Source organism: Amblyomma americanum, chromosome 2 (genome assembly GCF_052857255.1).
Source record: "Amblyomma americanum isolate KBUSLIRL-KWMA chromosome 2, ASM5285725v1, whole genome shotgun sequence".
Classification (NCBI taxonomy): Eukaryota; Metazoa; Arthropoda; class Arachnida; order Ixodida; family Ixodidae; genus Amblyomma; species Amblyomma americanum.
This window is the reverse complement of record NC_135498.1, coordinates 10,300,945-10,323,774: the sequence shown is the minus strand read 5'-3', so window position 1 is coordinate 10,323,774 and position 22,830 is coordinate 10,300,945. Positions and strand designations below refer to the sequence as shown.

Genomic DNA, 22,830 nt, shown 5'->3' with positions numbered 1-22,830 from the left:
ACTAATTTATGAGTGTCTGAGCTAAAGTATTCAAGCATTTTTTCAAACAATATCGCTCACCCTATAAGGCAGGACTCCCTTTAACTTACGCACAGTATCCACAGCAGCACTGAAGAGGACTTGCTGTGGTGCTAGTGAAAAATAAAAATTCTCAGCTGGTTTTTGTGACGCACTTTCACCTTAACTTTGACAACTTCCGCTCTACGAGCTTGTTACGCTTACCCTGCTGTGTTCTCACCTGCGAAGACCCCGTGATAGTATGTGTAACCTCGTACTAGGCGCTTACTATCGGCGCGGCGCCTGCACTCCTGAGGCAGGTTTAACCGTGTCAGTTATGCAGTTTTCCCGTGTTATCGACCGCCTCTTAACAAAATTGGGCAAGCCTGCTGCAGTGCCGCGCATCTCGCGATGGCGCTGCTGTTAAGGTTAGCCGTTTCAATGTTCCCCGAGGGTCGGAAGACCAGCTTTGCGGCGGAATGGCGCCAAGTGAGGTGTCGCGGCGACATATATGCGTTCATCCGTCAATTTTCACCGAGCTTTCGTGTGGCCAGCTGCAGTTCCCAGGTTTTTCGTACTCTTTGGCGAAATATGTACTGCTTGCTTTATCTAGTCACCAGTGGCAAAGTCTTAGCGGCATGCTTTGAGAAGAGGCGACGTTGACTCAATGCCTTTACACGGCGTTCGCTGTTTTGTACTCAACCGAGCATAGTCCTTCCCATGTTGTGAACTGTCGTGAGGTCCTTCTCCGAAGTTCGCTTACCACGATGATGTCGCGTGCGAACCTGCGTGGATGTTGTGTACATATATGCTGAAGCACCTTTTCTTCATCTGTGCTTGTCGACCTTCATTTGTGGAGTCTCGTGCTGTTTGTAATTGTGTTGATTCCATGGTTGTGCAGTGTTTGTTTTTGTTTACGTTGAACCAGTGTGGGATGTACTGCCATATCGTTCTCGCGCTAGTAACCCTGAGCTCGAGCAGTTGACTGTTGTGACGCCAATTTCCGTGACCAATAAAAGCATGTCGTGCTTAAAGTAAGCTCAATGAAAACTGTCGTGCAGACTCCGGCTTGTCATTTACTGTGCGCATGCTCTGGAGAGTTCAGCTGTGACTTTGTATCGCGTGATCACACTCGTCTATCTTATTCAGCTATTACTGAGTCTGGAACTGGAAAATTATTCACTTGGCAATGGTGCTCACATTGCTCATCATCACGTGATCTGGTGCGCATTTGGTGCTCGTAACAGAAACGTTGCCTTCGATTTTCGTGGAGCCGAATGAGTACCAAGAAATATGGGCCTTTCACGGCGTTTTGTTATTTCTTACACCGCTAAGAACGAACGTAAATGTGACTGAAACACCAACATGATCAGTGTTTCAGTTACGGTGCCACTAATTACTACAAGATTAACGCAGCTTGGTTGCCACCCTTCATGAAGGTTCTAACCAGAACCCATTGCTTCGAAAGGTGCTTCTCACTCTTGTGGTCTAAAGGTGGCAGTCAACGGTGAAAGAAAGCAGCGGCTTGCAGCACTACGCACTAGGATTATACTAACCGCGGTCATCATGGCTATGATCAGACATATAGGTTTCGTGGCATGCCTATATACATGCTAGTCGTGGAAAAATATGTTTCTCGTCAGATATCCGTCGTGGGTTATTTTTTTTTCTTGACATAGTCCCACCGGCACAGCAGTACTATATATGCGGCATATTCCGCATGAGGCCTCTTGTGAGGCGTAATTCTGATGGCACGCGCAGAACTCCTGAGGTGTGAAGTGAAGAGGCAGACATAGAAGGGACTAAGACACGAACAGGAGTAATGTGCTCTGTTTACGCCTACGGAAACCTTTCCTCAGCGTTTATGTATTTATCGGAGCCCCGTTAGGATTAAGCCAATGGTGTTTCACTGTTCACCTCAAATAGTTTACTTTATTATAGAATCATGAGGGTGTAATTGAGCGAGCATTTCCGTACAACGCTCCGCACTTGCTCATATTCGTGACATCAAATGTGATGTTTGCGACGTCAAACCATTCGATAGCATACCCCGCGGAATTTTTTTTTTTTTTGTTGAGCGCCGGCGCGATGTGCGCGCCCCTTTCGGCAGGATTACGCCCTTAAGCTACATCTAGCTGTCGCTAAGAGATGGGGCGATTTAAGCAGTCTGTGGCAGACAGGGTAGACCTTAAGAGTATACGAAGCGCCAGAAACAAGCAGTCGCCAGTATACTAACCGCCAGAAGCGTTAAGAGTTCGCTGACATGTCTCTGACCTAGCGAAGTGTGCTTGGTACTGGTCTATGATCAACCAAGGAAATACAAAGGTGAGTACAAGAGCGTCATATCATAGGCAAATTCTGAGCCGTCCTCCGGATCAATCAATCAATAACCAAGCAATCGATCAATCAAGCGAGGTTAGTACAAATCCAATATACGCTTCTTCCTGCCTGCTATCTTGCGGCGGCATACTTGATATCTGCAAAGGATTTTGTGGCACATGCCAATTCATTCCTAGTACCAAGGGTTCCGACTGGGCTGACTGTGGCCTTCGGGAGTAGAATGTTGCACAAAAATGTCCCCGCTATTTTTCACGTGTGAAAAAGAAAAAAAAAGAATGCTGCAACGGCTAAGCAGCGGAATTTCCAGGGAAAGGCCATGCTGCTGCCATTCCCTCGGTTTTTCTTTTCGCCATTGTTTTTTCCTTTAGCTTCTCTGAAGTTTTTACGTATTTTTCATTACTATGTTTTTATTTGCTTACCTTTTAAACTGGGGATTACTCTCCCTGCTGCCCTTTGGATCTGACTTTGCTGCGCTTGGCTCTAATGCCATACCAGCTGTAGCTGAGTCTGGTCTACCAACTGAAGGCCTTCGCAGGTGAGATCCCTGTAACCAAAATGGATACTTAGGAAAAATTGAAGTTGGTTTGTATCGATCTAATACCAGCTCCTAACTACAAAAAAAATCCCTCTGTCTGAAAACAAAGCTCTTTTAAAGTAGAAAAGAGCCAGAATTAAAATACAGGTATCGACGCCACAGGCCAATCTCGCAAGTGCAAGCGCGATGACGAAACACCCGAAAATGCCACGGATCTCTGAGGTTGACAAACGTGAACAACCAACTTGCCCAATTAGCTACCCTCATCAAGTGCCTGAAGGTTACGCGTTTGGATGTTGAAGTATACAAGGTTTGTTCTGAAACCGCTGACGCACTTTTATCACACGAGGAAGACGGAAAAAATTGGCGGTGGTTTAGCTCTGGTTAAACCTGGAGTGACGCGATAGCTACAGCTGGCCGAGTGGAACTCGCTCAGTTGAATTGCACAGTCAGTCTTTCGCCGCTCCGTTTCGCTGGGCATTCTTCCTTCATCTACGTCCCACTTGACAGAGCGCATGCGCACAGCTGTTGCAGCTTGGTCCGCGCCGGCGAAATCGACCAACCATGTGGCTGGTCATGTGACCAATCACGTGACGAACCACGTGACAAGCTACGGCGCCGCGCCGCCGGCAGCTGCTGCGCACCACGTGACCAACCACGTCGCCACGTGGCGACCGCCACGGCGCCGCCACGCTGAAGGCTCGAAATGCTAGCGTAATGTAGTTACAAAAAGACAACCTGAATGTTGGAAATCAAAGAAAACCTGCAATTGGCGGCGCAACAGGCGGCCAGCTGAATTTAGGAATGTTTTGGGGTGCTTCGGCGCTATGCGTTCTCCGTACCAGCATGGTTTCATTATGGACCTCGCTTCACAAGGGCGGAGTAGCAGAGCCCTTCCAAGTGCCTAAGTGCTCCCCGAACCTACAGCCTTCAGTAAATTTAATGACACAAAGGAGCAGTTAGATCACGTGACGGTGAAGATGAACGACACTGGCTCCGTGTCGTTCATCTGCGTGTTCACGCTGTCCCTTTCCGTCATGCCAGACCAACCAGCTCCTTGCAGCACGCATGCAATTTTCGTGGCTCTCCGCAACTGCTCTTCCTGTTTGTGGTAGGCATACCATTGTGCTAAGGGCCTCTATCCCAAATCTAATTCATTTAACGTATTTTTCTTTTGTGTCAGAACCATGACTTTCTGAACGATGCTGCGGAACTGTGCGTTTTATGGTGACTTCCAATCGCAGAGTTGGAGCACTTCGGGAGCAACGTTCCCTGCTCTTTTCGGAGCAACTGTATTCCAAACGCAGATCTGAGGCACGGATCGCGTCTTCCGATCGTAGACAGGGAGCGGTTGCCGCGCCGAGATTTCTCCGTGGAGCAGTCGGGACTGCTCCGCTGAAATCAGCGGATCCGACCGGAAGTTTGCGTGACGTTCTTTTTCAGCGGCGATAGCGGCGCCCTATATGCTCTGGCCAGAGCAAGTGTACTGCAATCGCAATTTCAGGTCGCGCTCTCTGCGCCGGATTCAGGCGCTCCGTCACAGAGCGTGCAGACCGCTCCGGGCCTGCGATTGGAATTCACCTTTAGATATAGTGCCCTGTCGCCGTCTGCGCGCTTGCATTGTATTAATTGTCGTTTTCGGATGTTTCAGCAGGGGACCGACTCAAGGGCATGAACTCTAGACTGTCCTCGCTAAAGGTGTCATCAGACAAAGAGCGCATTATACAGGAACCGGTTGCGGGCTGCGAGCAACGTTGGCAGCGTCGTCGAACAATGCTGTGCATGACTGAAACTTTCACCCTCTCGTTGATGACTTCTGCACCTTATTTTTTATTTGCTTCGCTGATTTAAGGTTTTCTGAAAGAAGAAATCGAAAGGTGTTCGTCAAGCTCCATATCTCTGCCCACTCTCTGTGAACAAACGAGCTCTTTGAAACTTTCTAAGTTCACGGAGTATGCAAACATCAACCTAGTGTATCAATAGGTCATGAAAAACCGAGGAAGATATGGCTCACTTCACGGTCACAAAGAATTGACGCCTCTTTGCACTGAATAGCGACAAGCGATGGACATTGCATGTTTTATCCGCAGCAAACTTTTTTTTTCCTCTAACAACAAGGCCACGTGGAAATCAAACGCAAGCGCTCACAGTAGCAATATGACATCCTTTTTTTTTCTTTTCCGCCTGAGAGCTCAAGATATCTTCATCAAGCAGGTTCTTGAACTGTGTACGTGAGCGGCATGCCTGTTATCTGCTGATGCGGGACTGCCTTGTACGAACCATAACAACGAAGGAACGCAGAGAGAGCGAGAATTATGCAACTTCCTCTGCCTGCTTACAGCTGCTGGTGTCGCACGTTAAACAATCGTATTATTCAGCTCACTCTGCTTTCGAACCTGTGCTTACCTCAAAAGTAAGCGTGACATTCAAACTATATCAGGTGCTTACTTGCATGCAGGATGGAATCTGGCCTCTCTTCCAGCTTTGTGGGAAAAGGAACAGATGTACAGTTCTTTGGAAGCAGCCAATAAGTTTATACTCGCACACATGTCGACTGCGTTCTGAATATAGCCGCTGGTATAGTTCAGGGTTTCCTTTTTTCTTCGTAACTTGCCCGGCACCAAACTTAAAACTTGCTTCGGTAACTTGCACCTTGCCCCGCACGGCGCTAACTTTGAAGGTGTGACGAACGCCAGAAACGTTGCGGATATTTATTTGGGACGCACTTCACGCGAACACGGTTCAGTAAGCTTTGTCTTCTCGTGTAACTTCCTCGTTAAGGAGCTTAACTGAAATTATTGTGGAACGATTATCAAGTTGGTAAGGATTCACTGCAAGGCACCAGCGCACAACAACGACGACACAAAAGAAAAGCCACATACAACAAACTACTTTATTCCTTTTTTTTTCTTTTTCATCCAGACCCTTATTCCTTTTCAGTTCATGCCCTCCTTGAGGTAGAATCCAACGAAGTTGCTCTCCCGCGTACTTTTCTTTTTGCATTTATTATGTACAGGTGTATAGCAACCACTGCCTCCCGATTCTTGGCCGATACCACGAGTGTGGGTATGTGCCATCTTTTGAAAGGCTAACAACAACAACACTTTGTTGTGTGTTTTGCCTTGTGTTTCGTCATTGCACTCTAGTCCTTTGCAACATAACTGAAAGATGTTCAGTTGAAATTAAAGTTTGAAGCGTCCTCTTCGCACACGCATCACTTTCGATGTAGCTCTGGCGTGCGTTTGGTAGAAAAAACGCGTCGTAGGTTGTTGACGTCACCAGCGGTGCACCGAATGGGTGACCCTGTGGAAGGTGATCCGCATTTATTGAAGGTGGGCCCGGTAGCCGCGGCTGGTCAGCCGGCGGAGCGGGCTGTCGACGCTGCCGACCAGGACGGTTGCCGAATCTGTTCTTTTCTGCGCGAGCGAGGTCGCGCTCCAAGCTTCATCTTCGCCATCAGCGCCACTGGCAATAACAACAACAATAACAATAGTGCCACTACAACCTCTTCGCCGAACGGGAAGAGCACATGTCCTTCATCTTCGAAAACGGTCAGAAGTCCATTGACACGAGGTGTGGATTGCAAGGTGGGTGAGGCATAGGGATCTACAACTGTAGCTCGGTCAACGCGACGTCGATCTCCGGACTCGTGTAAGGCCCAGCGTTATCGTGTTGAGTGAGCGCATACTTATGCGGAGGAAGCCGACGAAAACGTGCGCGATATTTTCGTAGCGTCTACACTAGCCTATCTTTTGATAGGCTAACAACAACAACAACACTTCGCACGCCGAGTTGGAAATTGCGTCACGTTCCAGAAATTAAACCAGCCCAACAACCCGAAACATGGCGGCCGTCACTCTGCCAGCTGATCCTTACGTCTTTAACTACTTGGCACAAGCGGAGCTAGAGTACATGTGATCTGGGAACTGCTGTTCTATCGTACCCGCCGCGGTGGCTCAGTGGTTAAGGCGCTCGTCTACTGAGCCGGAGTACCCGGGTTCGAACCCGACCGTGACGGCCGCGTTTCGATGGAGGCGAAAGGCGCCCGTGTGCTGTTTGATGTCAGTGTACGGTAGAGATCCCCAGATGGTCTTAATCCTTCCGGAGATGACCACTACACCACCTATTTCTTCCTTTCTTCTTTCACTCCCTCCTTTATCCCATCTCTCACGGCGCGGTTCGGGTGTCCGCCGAGATATATTAGAGACAGTTACTGCGTCATTTCCTTTCCTTAAAACCAATTTTCATTTCTCGCTTTGCTGCCATTTGCTGCCATTTATGAATGACGAATGAACCAGAAAACGGTCTCAGCCGTGCTTATTTAAAACGTTCGTGTCCTGAAAGCAATTTCTGCGGGGGTTTCGGTACGTGAAAGGGTACATGTACGGAGATCGAGCACAGCTGAACGTTACGAATACCCGCCGCGGTAGCTCAGTGGCTTTCGCGTTCGGCTGCTGACTGATCCCAAGGTCGCGGGTCCGATCCCGGCCGCGGCGGCCGTACTTCGATGGACACGAAATACAAAAACGACCGCGTGCTGTACGACGTCGGCGCACGTTGAAGAACCCCAGGTGGTCTAGTTTAATCCGGAGCATTTCACTACAGCGTTCCACCCAGCCTAAGCCGATTCGGGACGTTAAAACCCCACAATCCAATGCAGAACTTCACAAACGATAGGCCCGCTTCTACTCTATACGTCTATACATCTACTAAACGCCGCGCTTCTGGTTTCGTTTTCTTCTTGTTTCGATCGCAGCGCTAGGCTCTCGGAGCGGCAGAGAGGCGAAGCAGCGCGGAAGTCACGTGGGCCTCCAGCGTCTGCCGTGCCTGTCGCGACCGGTGATGGTCGAGGTGTGTGTGGCGCCGGAAAGGTAGAAAAAAATTGCTCCCGTCTCGGCTGGCCGGCTGCCTCGCCGTTGCTTTGGGCTCGAAAATGACCGACGCCGACTACACACCGGTGCCGACGTTCGAGAGCAACGACGAACGCAAAGCTGGAGCAAACTTCAAGACGTGAGTGTTTCGCACAACTTTTCGTCTGTGTTGTCAAACGCTAGTCGCGACGCTCAGTGTGGTGGTAGGAGGGGCTCTGTTTTACCTTGCGTGACGAGTGCAGCTTTTCCTCCTAGCGAGACAACAACAGAAAATAAAAAGCAAGAAACGTTCATTCAGCGTATTTACCTGTGGCGCTATGCTGCAGCTCGATATTTTGTCGCAGGTACGGGACAGGTATCCACGGGTCGTTAGCATGCCACAGGCTTTGGCAAATAAGTGCGGTTTCTTCCAATTGTTGTCACGGTTGCTGACAGCATTAAAAGTGCAGACGTTCTTCTTTTACTGATAGCGCAGAGTCTTTGTCAGTGATTTCTAAATCGCAGGGGGGGTATATGTTTTTGTTGGCAGTAGCAAAACCTTCGATAAACAGGCTCAAGTGGAGACAGCAGTAAGTTTCGTGGGAATGTGCCACGAGGTTTCCGATAGTGGCTTTTGGTTCGCTGTCTGACGCACTGTTGTCGAGCTCGAAGCACGTGGTTCTTCTGCTACGTGGGTGCTTTTTGGCCCCGCTGTGTCATATCCGGGGCGTCCGAGTAAAAGTTAGTTATCGACGAAAGAAATGTATGCTCAGCTGGCGCCCGCATTGCGACGAAAGATTGCTGCCCGGCTCGGTCCCCGTAGTTCACGTATTCTCTATTCTTGAAACAGAAGCGAATTTAGATTTACGTCGTTCACATCAGCGTTTCGTGGGGACGGAGAGCCGCATGGATGCTCAGCGAAAACACGTCGCAGGTTTGAATAACTCTGAACCGAAACTCGCCGTAAGTTTGAGTACGCTCTGATAAGGCGCGAGTTTCGTTAATTTTAAGCTTTGAAATTAATTAATCGGCATCATTCCGTACCCGACTCCTTTTCTCCTGTAAATTTTGCGAAGCCCGAGACAACCGGTTTTTATAAAACGAATGCTGTCGTACAGTGAATGGCAACAGCTGACTTTCACATTCAGGCGTTTGCAGATTTGGGTTACCTTTTTTTTTTCTGCCGTTTTTCGTGCGGTATGGGTCTTATATTGTTACTAGTTTTGCATTGTGTACGGCATGGATAGCGGTACACATCTGATTTCGACTGCTCTTCACTTGCAGTCCGCTTCAGTTATGACGGAAGCAGACTGTCGTCACGTATGCTCCGCATGCTAAAAAAGAGCAAATTTATTAGTAAATGGGAGCTCTGAACACTGAATATGGAAGGACAAGTCTATACAAATCAGCGAAGTCGAAGTGAGCGCATTCTATAGATAAAATCTTGGTTTTGTAACTTCCCAGACCATGCTGAGTATCAGGGTCACGTCGCTATAACTTTCCGGTAGCAGGTGCTGGCCTTCGATGGCGGAAGACGTAACCTTCAGTCGCAAGTCTAGTTATAGTGGGTCAGTTGTGGAAGTCTTTTACAAAAAAAAAAAAGTTCTGGTGAGGAAATATCGACTTACGTGCCGCGACAGTCGTTCGAAAAACCACAGCATGCAATTTATGAGCCGTTTTTGTTGTTTTGTATACTTGCTGACGACATTTAAGTGTGGGTCGTTGAGGGTGGTGCAGACTACATTTTCAGGCTGGGACTAAGTGGTCTGCGGCCGCTCTGTGCCGTCTGGCAGGTGACGCTGTCCCTCCGTGCTGAGCTGCGTGCTGCGGCAAGAAGCTAGGTTGCAGTCTCCTTGCTTAATCAACCCCTTGCGCGTTGTCTTCGAGTGGACGGAAAACAAACGGAGCTATTGTGGTCTTCTAGGTTTGCTGCCCTGTCGCGAAGGGCTTGTTTCCCTTCTCGAGCACACTTCTACCATCCGCTCGTTGTCGGGCTTTGTTTCTAGCGCCACTTGGTGAAGGTGCATCGAACCTCAATTGGCTCATTCCTTACGCTCTTTTTTTTTTCCTTTCGTTTCCTTTCTGTGGCACATTTTCACGATGTGACTCACTAGGTCCCTTCTGCACTGCAATTTTTTTTTCTGTCCCTGTTTTGTATGCACATGTTTTTCTCTTCGGGGTGCAAGGATATATAGCTGTATTGAGTGGCACGCTGGTGAGCAGTGCCAACGGGACTATCAGGAGCCCTTAATTAGCACAGCGGAGACTCGCCGTGCACCAGGGAAACGCGAACGGCGCTCGAGGTCGGAGAATGGCATGTACCAGGCGTGTGCCGAGTTTCGTGTGTGCGATTGTTACTGACTACATGCAGCGCGCAAAGATGGCGCTAGAGTATGCGGTCTTATGACGTCACTTCTCGTCCAGGGTGCCAGCATTCGCAGCTTTGCTTGCACCTGCATGTCGCAGTCGAGCAGTGTACAGTACGCAGTAAAGAACACTCCGGTGTCTCGACCTTCATCTGAGCGGAAACATAAAATATTCGCCGTCCAGCGCGGTGGGAACGCGCCAGTGCTCAGAAGACGCGATTATATGGCCCTGCGTGTTTACGCTCTGCCTCCCGTGCCGGTGCACGAAGGCCTGTGCGCGTGCGGAAACTTTGTTTTTGCGCTTCTGCCGACTCTTTCCTGTACCGGTTTTTTTTGCTCCCTTTTTCTCGCTGAAACTAGACTTTGCTGGCTGTCGAGCAGGAAATAAACAAAAAAAGATTGGCGGTTGCGCACGTGAATTTCTCAGTGCAACTCCTTGGCAAGAGCATTCGTAGCGATTCCCCGCAGAAATCTCAATATACTATCGAGGCAATCTTAGTCCGCTACACACACAGCAGAAAGTATGCGCAGCAGAAGTATGTGCACCCGCTGCGGTGGCTCAGTGGTTAGGGCGCTCGTCTGCTGAGTCGGAGTACCCGAGTTCGAACCCGACAGCGGCGGCCGCGTTTCGATGGAGGTGAAACGCAAAAGGCGCCCGTGTGCTGTGCGATGCCAGTGCAAATTAAACATCCCCAGGTGGTCGAAATTGTTCCGGAGACCTCCACTACGGCACATATTTCCTCCTTCTTTCATATCTCCTTTATTCCTTAATCCCTTACGGCGCGGTTCAAGTGTGCACAAAGATATGAGTTACATTTTTATTTCCTTTCTTCAAAAACTAATTTTCATTCTTTTTTTTCAGAAAGTAGACACAGCAGAATGTATTACCACAGCGGAAAGTATTGTCACAGCAGAAAGTATGAGGCTGATTATTTTATTCTGTGAATGCTTGCCGCTTCGCACATGAACAGAGATGCAAGCGCAGAGCTCACGCCAAAGCTTCCTCTTTTCGATTTCCCTGTTCATCCCAACTGTCGTGGATAGCATGCATAAGCCTGCCTTGCATCCTACCCGGGCCATGACATGTAGACAGTGTGCGCTGTAAAGGGACGCTGAGGACAGCTTCGTACAGTTTCTAATCTCCGTAAAAATCGATTGCATGGCCTCTCTTTAGCCATGTTGATGCTTGTCCGGCAGCAAAACACGCAATTATTGTGGAGAACATTTTTACAAAATTTTCCCGCCGCTCGGTTTTAGACTTCCGACGTCCATACCGAGGACGACTCCGTGATCTTCGTTTCAAAGTGAATGGCGGTGTAGCCTAGCCTCTGGGAATCGCGCCCCCAAAAAATGTCGACGCACTAGCTGCTGTTTACTTGTGAAGTCGGCCGATGATGGCGAATCCTGTGCCTCTTTTTCTCTTCTAGCTTTTATGCGGAGCGAAAGCTCGATTAAGCATGGTTAGACATGGTTTAGCCTCGGCGCAGCGGCGGTACCGCATAGGCGGCGAGCGCTGCCCTTGATTCAGCAAGAGCGATTCACGTGGTGAGTCACGTGACACGGCTGGCGAGAGCGAGCTGTCGGAGCGGCGGAACGAGCGGTAACAGTTGCGACAAGTCACGTGGTATTGTCACGGCTTGCTTGACGTAGAGTCCGGCGGCGAGCACAGGTGGTGATGGCAGGAGCACAGGAACTCAGGAACAGGCAGGTACGCCAGCAGCAGCGTCGTCATCGGCACGCGGCGATCGCGCTTCAACTTTCTCTTCGCTACACTACCTCCCCCTATAAAGAAGCATCGTCCCGATGCTAACCCGAGAGCAAAAAACACCGGGCGGAAAACCACACAGGGGCCCAGAGATATTGCTGGCCGATGTAGAAAGCAGTGGGAAGTGTAGGCGATTATCGCACGTAATACGGCTTAAGCCGAACAACGTGCACAATTTCAGGGCGGGGGTAACGACGAGATGACGGTCGCATTCCTTCGGGCAGCACCTCATATTTCAGGTCACCGATGCGGCATAGAACCGTATACTCTCTCTTCGTCAACTTTCTCTTCGCTACAGTATGACGTCATAGCCGCACCCGTGGCGGGCCTCCAGTTAGAGGTCAAATCCAAGCGTCATTTAACCTTCAGCTTTGCATGCGAGAATTGGAGCTCCCGCTCCAAAATCATTAAAACGCACGTCTTAGCTCAACGTCGAAGGTCTGAAGCCGTTGCAGCAGGTCGTGTGAACGGTTAGCCGCTGGCTCTATGAACGAAAGAGAATGCCGAGATTGGAAATGAGCGAATCTTTTACAGCGCTTCCCTCTGGCGTTTCTCTTTGACGCGTGTCACCGAGTTATTGTCAGAGCGGCTCTGCGTTCAAAGTCATCGATGCGTGGGGAAGGCGAGGAGGAGTTGGCCTGATGGCGGGGGCTGGCTGAGGTCAGCGGCCCCGACCGGATGAGAGAAAGTGCACTCTCCCGATCTCGCTACTCCGCCTGGGCGGCGCGTGACCTAAGCGCAAGCCTTCGGCAGATGCGTATGAAACATTGCTTCGTTGAACGCTGCAAAGTATCCCTCCGCCTTTGCTCTCTGTTTGTGATACAACCCTGCCGGCGGACTCATTGCGTTGAAAATTATTGCCCTGCTTTGTGTGCATTTGGGCTGCAGGTCGAGATTCCTAACTTTTCAATTCAATTCAATTCAATTCAATTCAATTCTTTGTTCACCAGAAAACTGGACAGTCTCCAGGGCTAAAAGTTGCTGCCTACAACTTGACTGGGGCCCTGGAGCCGTTTACAAAGCGGCAGCAGACATTGGTGGCAGAGTACGCTAACATTAATTACAAAACACTGAGTAGTAGAAGGCATCAGAAAATCAGACCTGCTGCAAGATTTATCACAACAATAGATTCTTATCAATTACAATTGAGAAAAGTGTACTTGTAGCTCTTTTGGGGATTTGAAAGCTACCTGTTTGTGTTGATTTGATAGGACCGGCAGATTGCGTTTTAATGATTGCAATTTGTACTGAGTGCAGGATGCATTGAAGGTAGGATGCACTTCTGGCAGGATGCACTGAAGGTGTCCCTAATACCTGTTTGTGCTGCTTGCTCCGAGATTCGAGACGCTGAAGCGGCGCTAAGATGACGGGCAGAGAAGGACGCGCAGCATACTGCAGTCATACGTGGCAGTAATTAAAGCACTGTAATGCAGTCGCAATAATTTAATTGCATTTATCGCTAATTCGCAACGTAATGAATTACTTTAGGGTAGCAGTTTGGGAGCGAAAGTAACTAATTACTATCGAAATTAATTTCATTAAATATATGCCACTGCTCTTTGTGCCGTCAAAGATTTGATCTCTCGTTTGCCGGGTCGTGCACCTCGAAAGCAGGATTGATGCGCGCAAAGCCCTGGCCAGCCAGCCAGCGAAGTTTAATGCGCGCGAGGAAAAGAGATGCATAGCTTCTGGCGCTTCATACGAACACAGACATGTCGACGCGCGATTTTGCGATTTTTCAGTTGTACCCAAGGGTGGAAAAGTTTTTCATCATGCACAAGGCAGGTAAAAAAATGCATCCGCAGAACGGCTGTTCAGCATGGCGAAGGCCAACTTGTCTTAAGAAGCAAACATTTCGACGCCCACTTAAAAGCTCAGCTGCTCCTGCGATGCAGTAAGTTGAGAAATCTGTAGTCGCTGTAGGAGCTGCATGCAGTGTACTTTTTATGCGCGTGGAAATTAAAAGTAAAATAATATAAAAGTAATTCCAATTGCTCATTTAAAGTAATTGTAATGTATTGACATTACTTTTTGTGAGCATTAATTGGTAATCTAAATTAATTAATTTTGCAAAGTAATTTTGCCATGTATGACCACAGCACTCATTGCGTAATTGTTGTTGAAAATTATTTAGAATTCCGAAGCGAACTTTGCAATTTTCTCTCGCATGTCGTGTATTGGCCGCTATGAAATGGCATAGCTGGTCTAGCCTTCCGCAACTGCGTGCCTCGGAGCCTGCGGCTTAGTTTGTTTTTTTTGTTCTACACAGTGTAGCACCGTCAATTCCTACTCGCTGAATTCCAACTTCCGGTTTATTTGAACGGACGTTTTGGTACCGGCGACATTGCATGCATTGAGGGGAGCACAGCCTAAGTTCCCCGTAATCCGAACTCTGAATAATTCGAACGAATTTTGTGCGCCCTTCGAATTGAATTAGAGATTCTCCTATTTTGTAAGTTGTGGAAGAAGTGCTCAGCAAGCGCAACGAATTGGAACACGGCGCTCTTGAATGTGCGTGGCTTACTGGGCCAGTAATGCATTTTCGCAAGAGTAAACACCATCGGGAGAGGAACGCGTACTACTTATGGAGAGAACAACTCCATCGTTGCCTCGTTCTTTATGCTTATGCGTTGTTTTCCTGCTCGCTTTTTTTTTGTGACGTGGAGAAGGTTGCATACAGTAATCACACCATGGGTGGGTGATAGAATATGCTGGGATCAATTAGCCTATAGGAAAGTTGTAGTCCCAAGTTTCTCTGTCCCACTCCGCTGTCACTCAGCGCGATACTAAGGTTTGGCTCCGCGCTATGTAGCTGTGCCGATCACGTGCTTTCGTTACGTTTATCTTTTTTTTTCGTTTAGGTGTGAAAGGGGAAATCTGCCCGGCCCGTTCAAACATACCGAACAAAAACAGTGAAGGGCGATAGATATACACCAACGGTTATTTCAAACAGCCGTTTCGCACTGAAGAAGGGAAGCCGCTGTGGCGTGTGTTCAACAGTATTGACATTGCTTGTAAAGCTACATGACCCACGAAAGGGAAAAGAAAGCGGGGCATATAACCTTTCCCGCCGTCGCAAATGCATAGCGTCCTTCACAGTCGCGCCGCCGTTCGAGCAGACGCGACGTGACGTGATGCACCGCGCGTGTCTGACTTCGTGTTTCTGCCTCTCTCGGGTCTGCTAGCCGCGGGGGCGGTCGTTTAGGCTCGCGGCAGCCTCCGAGGCGCAGCGAGAGGCGTGTACGCAGAGCTGGGTGAGCTATGAGGTCAGTGTGTTTTGTACCTCAAAATATTCCCCAAAACTAAACGCCTAAACAGCTATCGCTGAATCTCGCGTTACATAGTCGTAGCATCCTGCTAGTTTTCTTCGTTGCGGTCGTTGTAGCCCTAACCGTCTACTCGCGGCTTGTGAGCGCTTTGCATCCGTGGCTGCATCGCATCCAATCTGCGCTTGACTTCAGTACACCGCGGATTTATCCAAAGCGGTTCCCTACCGCCCTGCGCGGCCACCGTTGTGTCCACCCACTGCAACCGTTGGTCGGTTCCCTCAAATGCTGCCTGGGAAAAGCACGAGTGGACGCCGGGCTGTCGCATCTCCGCCTGTGTTGCTTTCTGTACATGGTATTCCAGAGTACTCATTGCCGAGGTATGTGCAGTCATATTGGCAATTTTTAGCTTTCTCTGTAATAAACACGTTGTACGGCCATTACTGATGTTTTGCATCTCAGTAGGCATAAAAAGAAATTTGAACTTTTCGCTGGGAGGAACGGTAAACAACGCATAGCCCCTTCCTAATAAAATTTCGCACCAGGTCTACTGAAGGCATGCTTACGGTTTCGTACAGAAGCGATAGCTCTCCCAAGTCCTCGACTTCTTGGGAAAACAAGAAATCGGAAAAGTAGGCGGAAAGTGTTGCAATGGCCAAGCTTATTTGTAGCGCTCGCAAGTTACAGAGAAGCCCATTGACCTTCCTCGTCCGTGTACACGGCGCTGTGTTGCAGCCAAAGCGTCAAGCTTCTGCTTGTTTGTGCTTCATTGTGTTCGGGACAGACATGCGCGCCTTCCTGGCTTTCGCTTCCTCCTGGTTGTGTGCGGGCTACAAGCGATGTCCAGGTCTTGTATCATTTCACGCCCTTTGCGCCATGGCTAATTTCAGAACAGCAGGGGTTTACGCTGTTTCAACTCTTGCCATGCAGCGTGACAAGACATTTTATGAACCAAAGGCTGACACCGGAGCCGGTTTCCCCGGGCGCAAGCGGCCGTGCTTTCCATGTGGAGCACAAAACGCCCCCCTCATTATTTGTGGGGCCATCAGCTCGATGAAATGGTATCCGCTTTGCATTTGTTTTCCTTGCCTGCACCGTGCTGCGCGCTCAGCCATGGGTCACTTTGGCTCTGATGTCCCGCTCTCCGTTCGAAGGCAGCAGTGTCGACATCCTCCACACGAAATGCTGAAAATGCAACGTTGAGACGGCGTCGCGCGCCGGTAAAACTGCGGCTGATTTCGTTGCTGGGTAGCGAACAAGTGGATAAAACTTGGGCGATCCTCAGTGGATCGTCTGAATGAATGTGTTAGCAGCCAGAGGTTCGTTATATCCGACCTTGACACACTTGAGTTCGTCATATCTGAGGTCAACACTCAAAGTATACGTTACACCCGAAATCCACGCACGAAAGTTCGTTGTATTCGAGCTTAACACACGAAAGCTTGTTATATCGGAGCTTAACACACGAATATTCGTTGTATCCGAGGTTAATACACGAAAGCTGGTTGTATCCGAGGTTAATACGTGAAAGTTGGTTGTATCCGAGGTCGCTGTATCTAAGGTGGCTGGTTGGGTATATTGTAGTTAATACACGGAAGGTTGTTGTAAGCGAGGTGGCGTACAAAGGTTCATTATATCCGAGGAAGTATACTAAGTTCGTATAGATAGTGTACGAGGTTCGTTCATAGCCCGGTGGGCAGGTTGCCACTGGCTTCTGATAGACGGCGCTTGCCATTTCCGCTTGCACACACCTACCTAATGCTAACGCGTTAAAAAATATAATTCGGGGAGACGGGACACTCGAAAGTACACGCAACATAAGCCCCGACTCGCATCTGATTATTCGGAGAAACGGTCCTTACAAGTTCTCATTTCCAGAAAAAAAAAACGTAACAAAAACCAAACTAAAAAACATACTAGTAATCATCAAGAACTGTGAAAAACCAAATCGCAGCCTTAAAAAATATACAGCACCAACCCAACTGGGCACCTGTTTTTACTGTGCCTCTCTCTTGGCTTGGCCTCAAATTGCGTTTGACCAACCTAACCTCGAGCTTTTCATTGTACGCTGTTAACAAAAATACACCCAAATGGGCTTGTCCTCTAGCGCACAGCCAAAACGAGGTTTTAATTACTCCATTTAAATGGAGTATTTGATATACTCCCTTATACAATTGAGGTATTTAGGAGTACAAGGGAGTAAATGTTTTACTATACCCACAGAAATGGAGCCCGAAAATTGCGTCATCTTTATCCTCATTCAGGTTCATTCTTACCGCTGTGCCAGCGGCGGGAACGGGCAGTAGCTGCGGGGGCCACCGGCAATCCAACTTGGGAAACTGCGCTGCCCTAATGTAACCCAGCGTCGCGCGCTCTTTTCGCCGTCGGCAAGCCCAGCGGCGGCGTAGGCGGAGGGGGCAGGAGTCGTCTGCTTTTGCTGTTCGAGCTAGTTGTCTATTGAGCCTTATCAGCTCAATCAAGATCTCAGCGTTGAAACTATGTTCTATCACAGTTCCATGCTCATGCAATGCATTTTAATGTGCTGCAACACACCCCGAGAACCACAATGAAAAAAGCTGTGAGAATTAGGCCTAAGCGGAGGCTCTAACGGGCTGGCGACACTAACAAAAGAAAGTCAGGTAGTGTTAAAGCACTGGAGGCTTCACAAGAACAGTTCAATTATGTAGCTTACTGTAGCGGAAAACGGCGACGAGCAGATATCTTGTACCGCGGCAGGCGCCCGTGAAGGCGCAAAAGTGAGCAGGAATCTAGCGACGACGGTAACCAGGGGGCCATCACTCACCGCCATTACCAGACGACTGACGGGAAGCAGACGAGACGCTAGGTGGCAGGGTGGATGGCTCAAAATGGTGTTGTTTTACTCCATTGGGGACTTGGGGCGCATTGAGACCAAAAAACTCCATTTAGAAATGGGAGTTATAAGGAGGAGAATCCTTTATACCTCATTATTTAGTGCAGGGGATAAAATAGGCCATTTAGCACACTGTTAACAAAGAAACACCCAAGTGGGAGTAAATGGCTTGTCCTCTAGCACACACCCGAAAGGTTTTATTTACTCCATATAAATGGAGTATCTTATTTACGTCCTTATTCAAGGGAGTTATTTAGGAGTACAATGGAGTAATTTTTTTACTACCCACTGAAATGGTGCCCAAAATGGCGTCGTGTTTATTCATCCTCATCCAGGCTCATTCTTTCAGCAGTGTCAGGGGCGGAAATGGGCTGTAGCTGCGGGGGCCGCCGGCAACCCAACTTGGGAACTGCGCTGCCCTAATGTGACCCAGCGTCGTGCGCTCTTTTCTCCGTCTGCAAGCCCTAGCGGCGGCTTAGGCGGAGGCGGCAGGAATCGTCTGCCTGTCGTCTGGTTTTGCTGTACAAGCTTTGGTTTGCTGTGTTGGTAGATAAAGGGATGCAGCATTAGAATCAGTATTTCAAAACTGAGGAGGAGTCGCGGAGAAGTTTTCACGGTCATGCATCGCTCTGATTTGACCGAAAACCAGAGCAGAATAAGTTGAAAATGAAAGCACCCCTGAAGGCAGCTTGGTATGGCAGTATTAGCTTTCATATCCTCTTTAAGGCTTGGCATTTCGATATGACTGAGGAAAAATCTGACCTCGTCAGCTCATTCAAGAGCTCAGCGTTGAAACTATATTCTATCAAAGTTCCGTGTTATGCAGCGCACTATAATCTGCTACAACGCACCGCGAGAACCACAATGAAAAAAGCTGTGATAATTAGGCCTAACCGGGGCTGTAACGGAGTGGCTAAGAAAAAAAAAAGTCAGGTATGGTTAGAGCACTCGAGGCTTCACAAGAGCAGTTCAATCGTGTAGCTTACTGTAGAGGAAAACGGCGACATGCCGATATCTTGTACCGCGGCAGGCGCAGAAGTGAGGAGAGATCCAGCGACGATGGTAACCAGGGGGTCGTCACTCACCGCCATTATCAGACGACTGACCAGAAGCAGACGATACGCTAGGTGGCGGGGCGGATGGCACAAAATGGTGTTTTTTTTTTACTCCATTGGGGACTTGGGGCGCATTGAGACCAAAAAACTCCATATAAAAATGGGAGTTATAAGGAGGGGAATCCTCCTTTGTACCTCATTATTTAGTGCAGGGAGTAAAATAAAAATAAGTAATTTAGAACATTTTTACTCCATATAGATGGAGTAAATGTTTTCGCATATGGAGTATAAAGGTTGTCGTCAACCATTTAAACCCCTATTTTGTTTGATTCTTCTTTACGGTGTATACAGGCACTCACACCTCGCAATTTCTAACATTAGCTGTTTGTGTCGCCGTACGTGTCTAGACGCGATCTTGACTAAATTATAACTGTTGCATTAGAAAACAAAAGGGCATTTTCAACCAAGGCTCATACGCCAGGTTAACTCTGTTCCGCGTCCCGCACGAGCTTTTCGAAAATGCTCTCAAGTAAAAATCTTGCTGGGGCTTAGTTGGTTCATGCTTGAAGATGTAATGAAAAGGGGAAATGAGGGAAAAAGTAAAACACCGAGATTAATAGGTCACCGACGCATATTAGTCATTAATTTATCGCTTCCTAGAGCAGCGAAATCAAACCGGTTTCCAGATGGACGCTTTGAGCCCAGGAATCCAAAAACACAAACGATAAAGCCCACTTTAGCGAAAAGCGCCGTTATTCCCCACCCACCTTGCCCCGCCGCGGTGGCTCAGTGGTTAGGGCGCTCGACTACTGATCCGCTAAGGCGCCCGTGTGCTGTGCGATGTCAGTGCACGTTAAAGATCCCCAGGTGGTCGAAATTATTCCGGAGCCCTCCACTACGGCACCTCTTCTTCCTTTCTTCTTTCACTCCCTCCTTTATCCCTTCCCTTACGGCGCGGTTCAGGTGTCCAACGATATATGAGACAGGTACTGCGCCATTTCCTTTCCCCCAAAACCAATTATTCCCCACCCACCCTCTCATCAGCGCGCAAGCTTTCCGCACGCCAACAGCCGTCAGGTTTGGCTCAGGGGTTAGTGCGCTCGGCTACTGACACCTGATACGGATTACCTGGGTCCGAACCCAACCGCGGCGCCTGCGTTTTTATGAAGGCAAAACGCCAAGGCGCCCGTGTGCTGTGCGATGTCAGTGCACGTTAAAGATCCCCAGGTGGTCGAAATTATTCCGGAGCCCTCCACTACTTCGTCTTTTTTCCTTTCTCCTTTCACTCCCTCCTTTATTCCTTCCCTCGGAGCGGTTCAGGTGTCCGCCGAGATATGTGAGACGATTACTGCGTCATTTCCTTTTCCCAAAAACCAATTTTCAATTTCAGGTTCGTTTAGGGCCGCGCTTCTCCGCTTGGGGAACTGCTGCTGCCGTCGCGGAGGGAAACTCCAGCTTGTGTTCCGTGTGCGGTGTCCCTCGTAACGTTGCATACCCCACATAACGCGTACTATGCATATATGAAGGCAACTGCCCACTTTGCACGCGTGGGGTGAATGACCTTGCCCGAAATCGGAGCGGAAGCGTCCTCTCCGGCTCCCTTTCATCGCAGCCCTTCGAAGAGAAAGCGCTCTTCCGCACTCTTCCCGTCCATTGTTCTTCTCATGGTCAGGCGCGCTCTTGCTGTGGTAAAACTTTTCTTTTTATGGAGGCGGCACGAATTTGCGACTGTTCGCAGCACAAGTGGCATGCGACGACGTGCATTTTCCTTTGCTGAATCGCCAACTTTCACAAGGACCGATCGAGACTCCGATTGGGGCTCCTCTAGGCGCGTGAATGGAAGAGATGCGGGAAAATGAGCAATTGTGCGGCTTAAAGTCCCCAAGCTTCCTATGGGCACGCCGTGGTGGAGGGCTGTGGAATAATTTCGACCACCTGGCCAGGGTTCTTAACGTACACTGACGTCGCACAGCACATGGCCATTTCTGTAGTTACTTCCATCGAAATGAGGCCACTGCGGCCGAGATCGAACCCACAACCTTGGGATCAATAGCCGAACGCCAAAGCCCCCGAGCAACCGCGGCGGGTCCCAGACCGCCCTTGTTTCGCTTGTTGGTTCGTTTCGTACGATTTCTTTCGGTGGTTCCTTTCGTTCATTCTTTCCTTCGTGTTTTTCTGCTCTTTCTATTGAGCGAATGCGGGGCCCTACTGTCGTCCGTTTTATCGCCATATTGCGGCCCCCGAGGCATGCACGTGTACGTATTCGCTGTACGATGTGCAGTGCCCGTGCAGTCCGATGTGTTTGCTCAAAGCAGTTGCCGTCTGTGCGCGTAGCGGGGCGAAATGTCGTTGGGCGTCCGTATAGCGGCACTGGCGGCGCGCATATGGCATACAAATGGACGTCGTCCGTCGCTGCCTCGTTTCCAGCAGCGAGGAGACCGAAAACTGTCCCGACGGCCGGTAGCGATCGTTACGGCCGCGGGGAACAAAAGGGGTGGGCGGTCCGCGGCAGCGTGGCACCGTCCGAGGGTGCGGCGGCCACGCGACCCCGCGCTGCCGGCCGCCGGGACGTCCTCGGCGCCCTGGGCAGCGGTCAAGCGCGACCGGCCCCGCCGCTTCCGGGAACGCGTGCACCCAGAGTCTCTCCCCGCACCGCGGCGGTGTCCCCTGAAGCGTGGAGATAGACGGCGGAGGGACGCGCGCGCCGAGATCGTTGCCTGTACGAAACGGCGGCCAGATGCGCTCGTGCACGCGGCGGCCACACACTCGGGATGCACGCGCCGGGCTCCGGACGGCCTCCGCGCGGTGTCCAATTTCGCGATGAGTGCGCACGGGGCGATACGTGCGCTGTCCGCTCGAACTGTGTGCGGCGGAAAGAGCTGCTTTTCTCCCCTTACCTGCAGGACCGGAAAAAAAAATGGCTGTAGAGAGTAAGAAGGGGATGGGAGGGGGTATGTTTCAAGAGCAAGCGAAGTGTGCCGCAGTAGGAGGGAGTCTCTGGCGATTTTGTGATTCTTGGCAGCGCAGGCGTTCACGTCGTAAGGGCCGTCCCACTTCCCGAGAAGCTTGGCGCTGCCGGGTGCGCTGCTTTTGGCGTTTCCCGATGCCTTCGTTGTCGCGTAACAAATCAGTGGCCCTGAATGAGCCGGCCTTTGCCACGGTAGCCCGGATTCTGCCTCAAGCGCGCGGGCTGGGTGCCACGTGCAGGGAATGCAGATCATGCCCGTTGTTTTCCTCGCAGCCTTTCTGCATTCATGTAGCTCGTACCTCTTCTTGCACGTGGAAGAAAATTGAGCAGCACCGCACTGAAATTCGGGCGAGAAATGAGCGCGAAAGTTCGAAAAGCTCGTGCTTAAAAAGCTGCTGCATGTAATAAGAGCAAACCTCTTTCTGTGTTCTAGACAACGTTAAAGAACATCGTTCCGTTGTGTTGTCAGTTTGGGGATGTCGTCTGTGGCTGCAGTTGGCAGCGCTCTGACTCTCCACTCTTATAAGTGATGGCAGCACGGTCTTATGTCTGGCTTGTAGCATTTAAGACGCGGACGTTTTACCTTTTTTTATTTTTTCAGTCTGATTCGGTGCATTGCTACCTCTGTTTAAGAAAACATGTAAATAAAATCAGTGTGACCAGTCTTCTTTCATTTGATCTGAACTGGCAGAATACGCAGCATACGTGTCGTTAATTTCGTTTTTTTATTTTCAGTGTTAAAATTGTTTTCATTAAATAACGGCATAACTGTGAAAACGTCTTAATTGTAAACTCTTCCAGCCATGAAACCTCCTT

At 49.5% G+C, this 22,830-nt stretch overlaps 1 protein-coding gene and 1 long non-coding RNA gene across 3 annotated transcripts in view; one reads left to right on the top strand and one right to left on the bottom strand.

Annotated features, from left to right (window-relative positions):
• Window positions 1–7,809, top strand: part of DAT (Sodium-dependent dopamine transporter) — a 73,516-nt gene extending 65,707 nt beyond the window's left edge. The window contains exon 14 of the mRNA XM_077653071.1: window positions 7,629–7,809. The gene's annotated coding sequence lies outside the window, so the exon portion shown is untranslated. The remainder of the gene's footprint in view (window positions 1–7,628) is intronic.
• The window catches only part of LOC144120546 (uncharacterized), a 135,410-nt gene that overhangs the window by 95,570 nt on the left and 17,010 nt on the right, over window positions 1–22,830 (bottom strand). Inside the window, exon 2 of one of the 2 annotated variants that reach the window (XR_013312454.1) lies at window positions 2,757–2,881. The exons of the other annotated variant lie outside the window; for it this stretch is intronic. This is a non-coding gene — a long non-coding RNA (uncharacterized LOC144120546). The remainder of the gene's footprint in view (window positions 1–2,756; window positions 2,882–22,830) is intronic. 2 annotated transcript variants of the gene reach the window in all.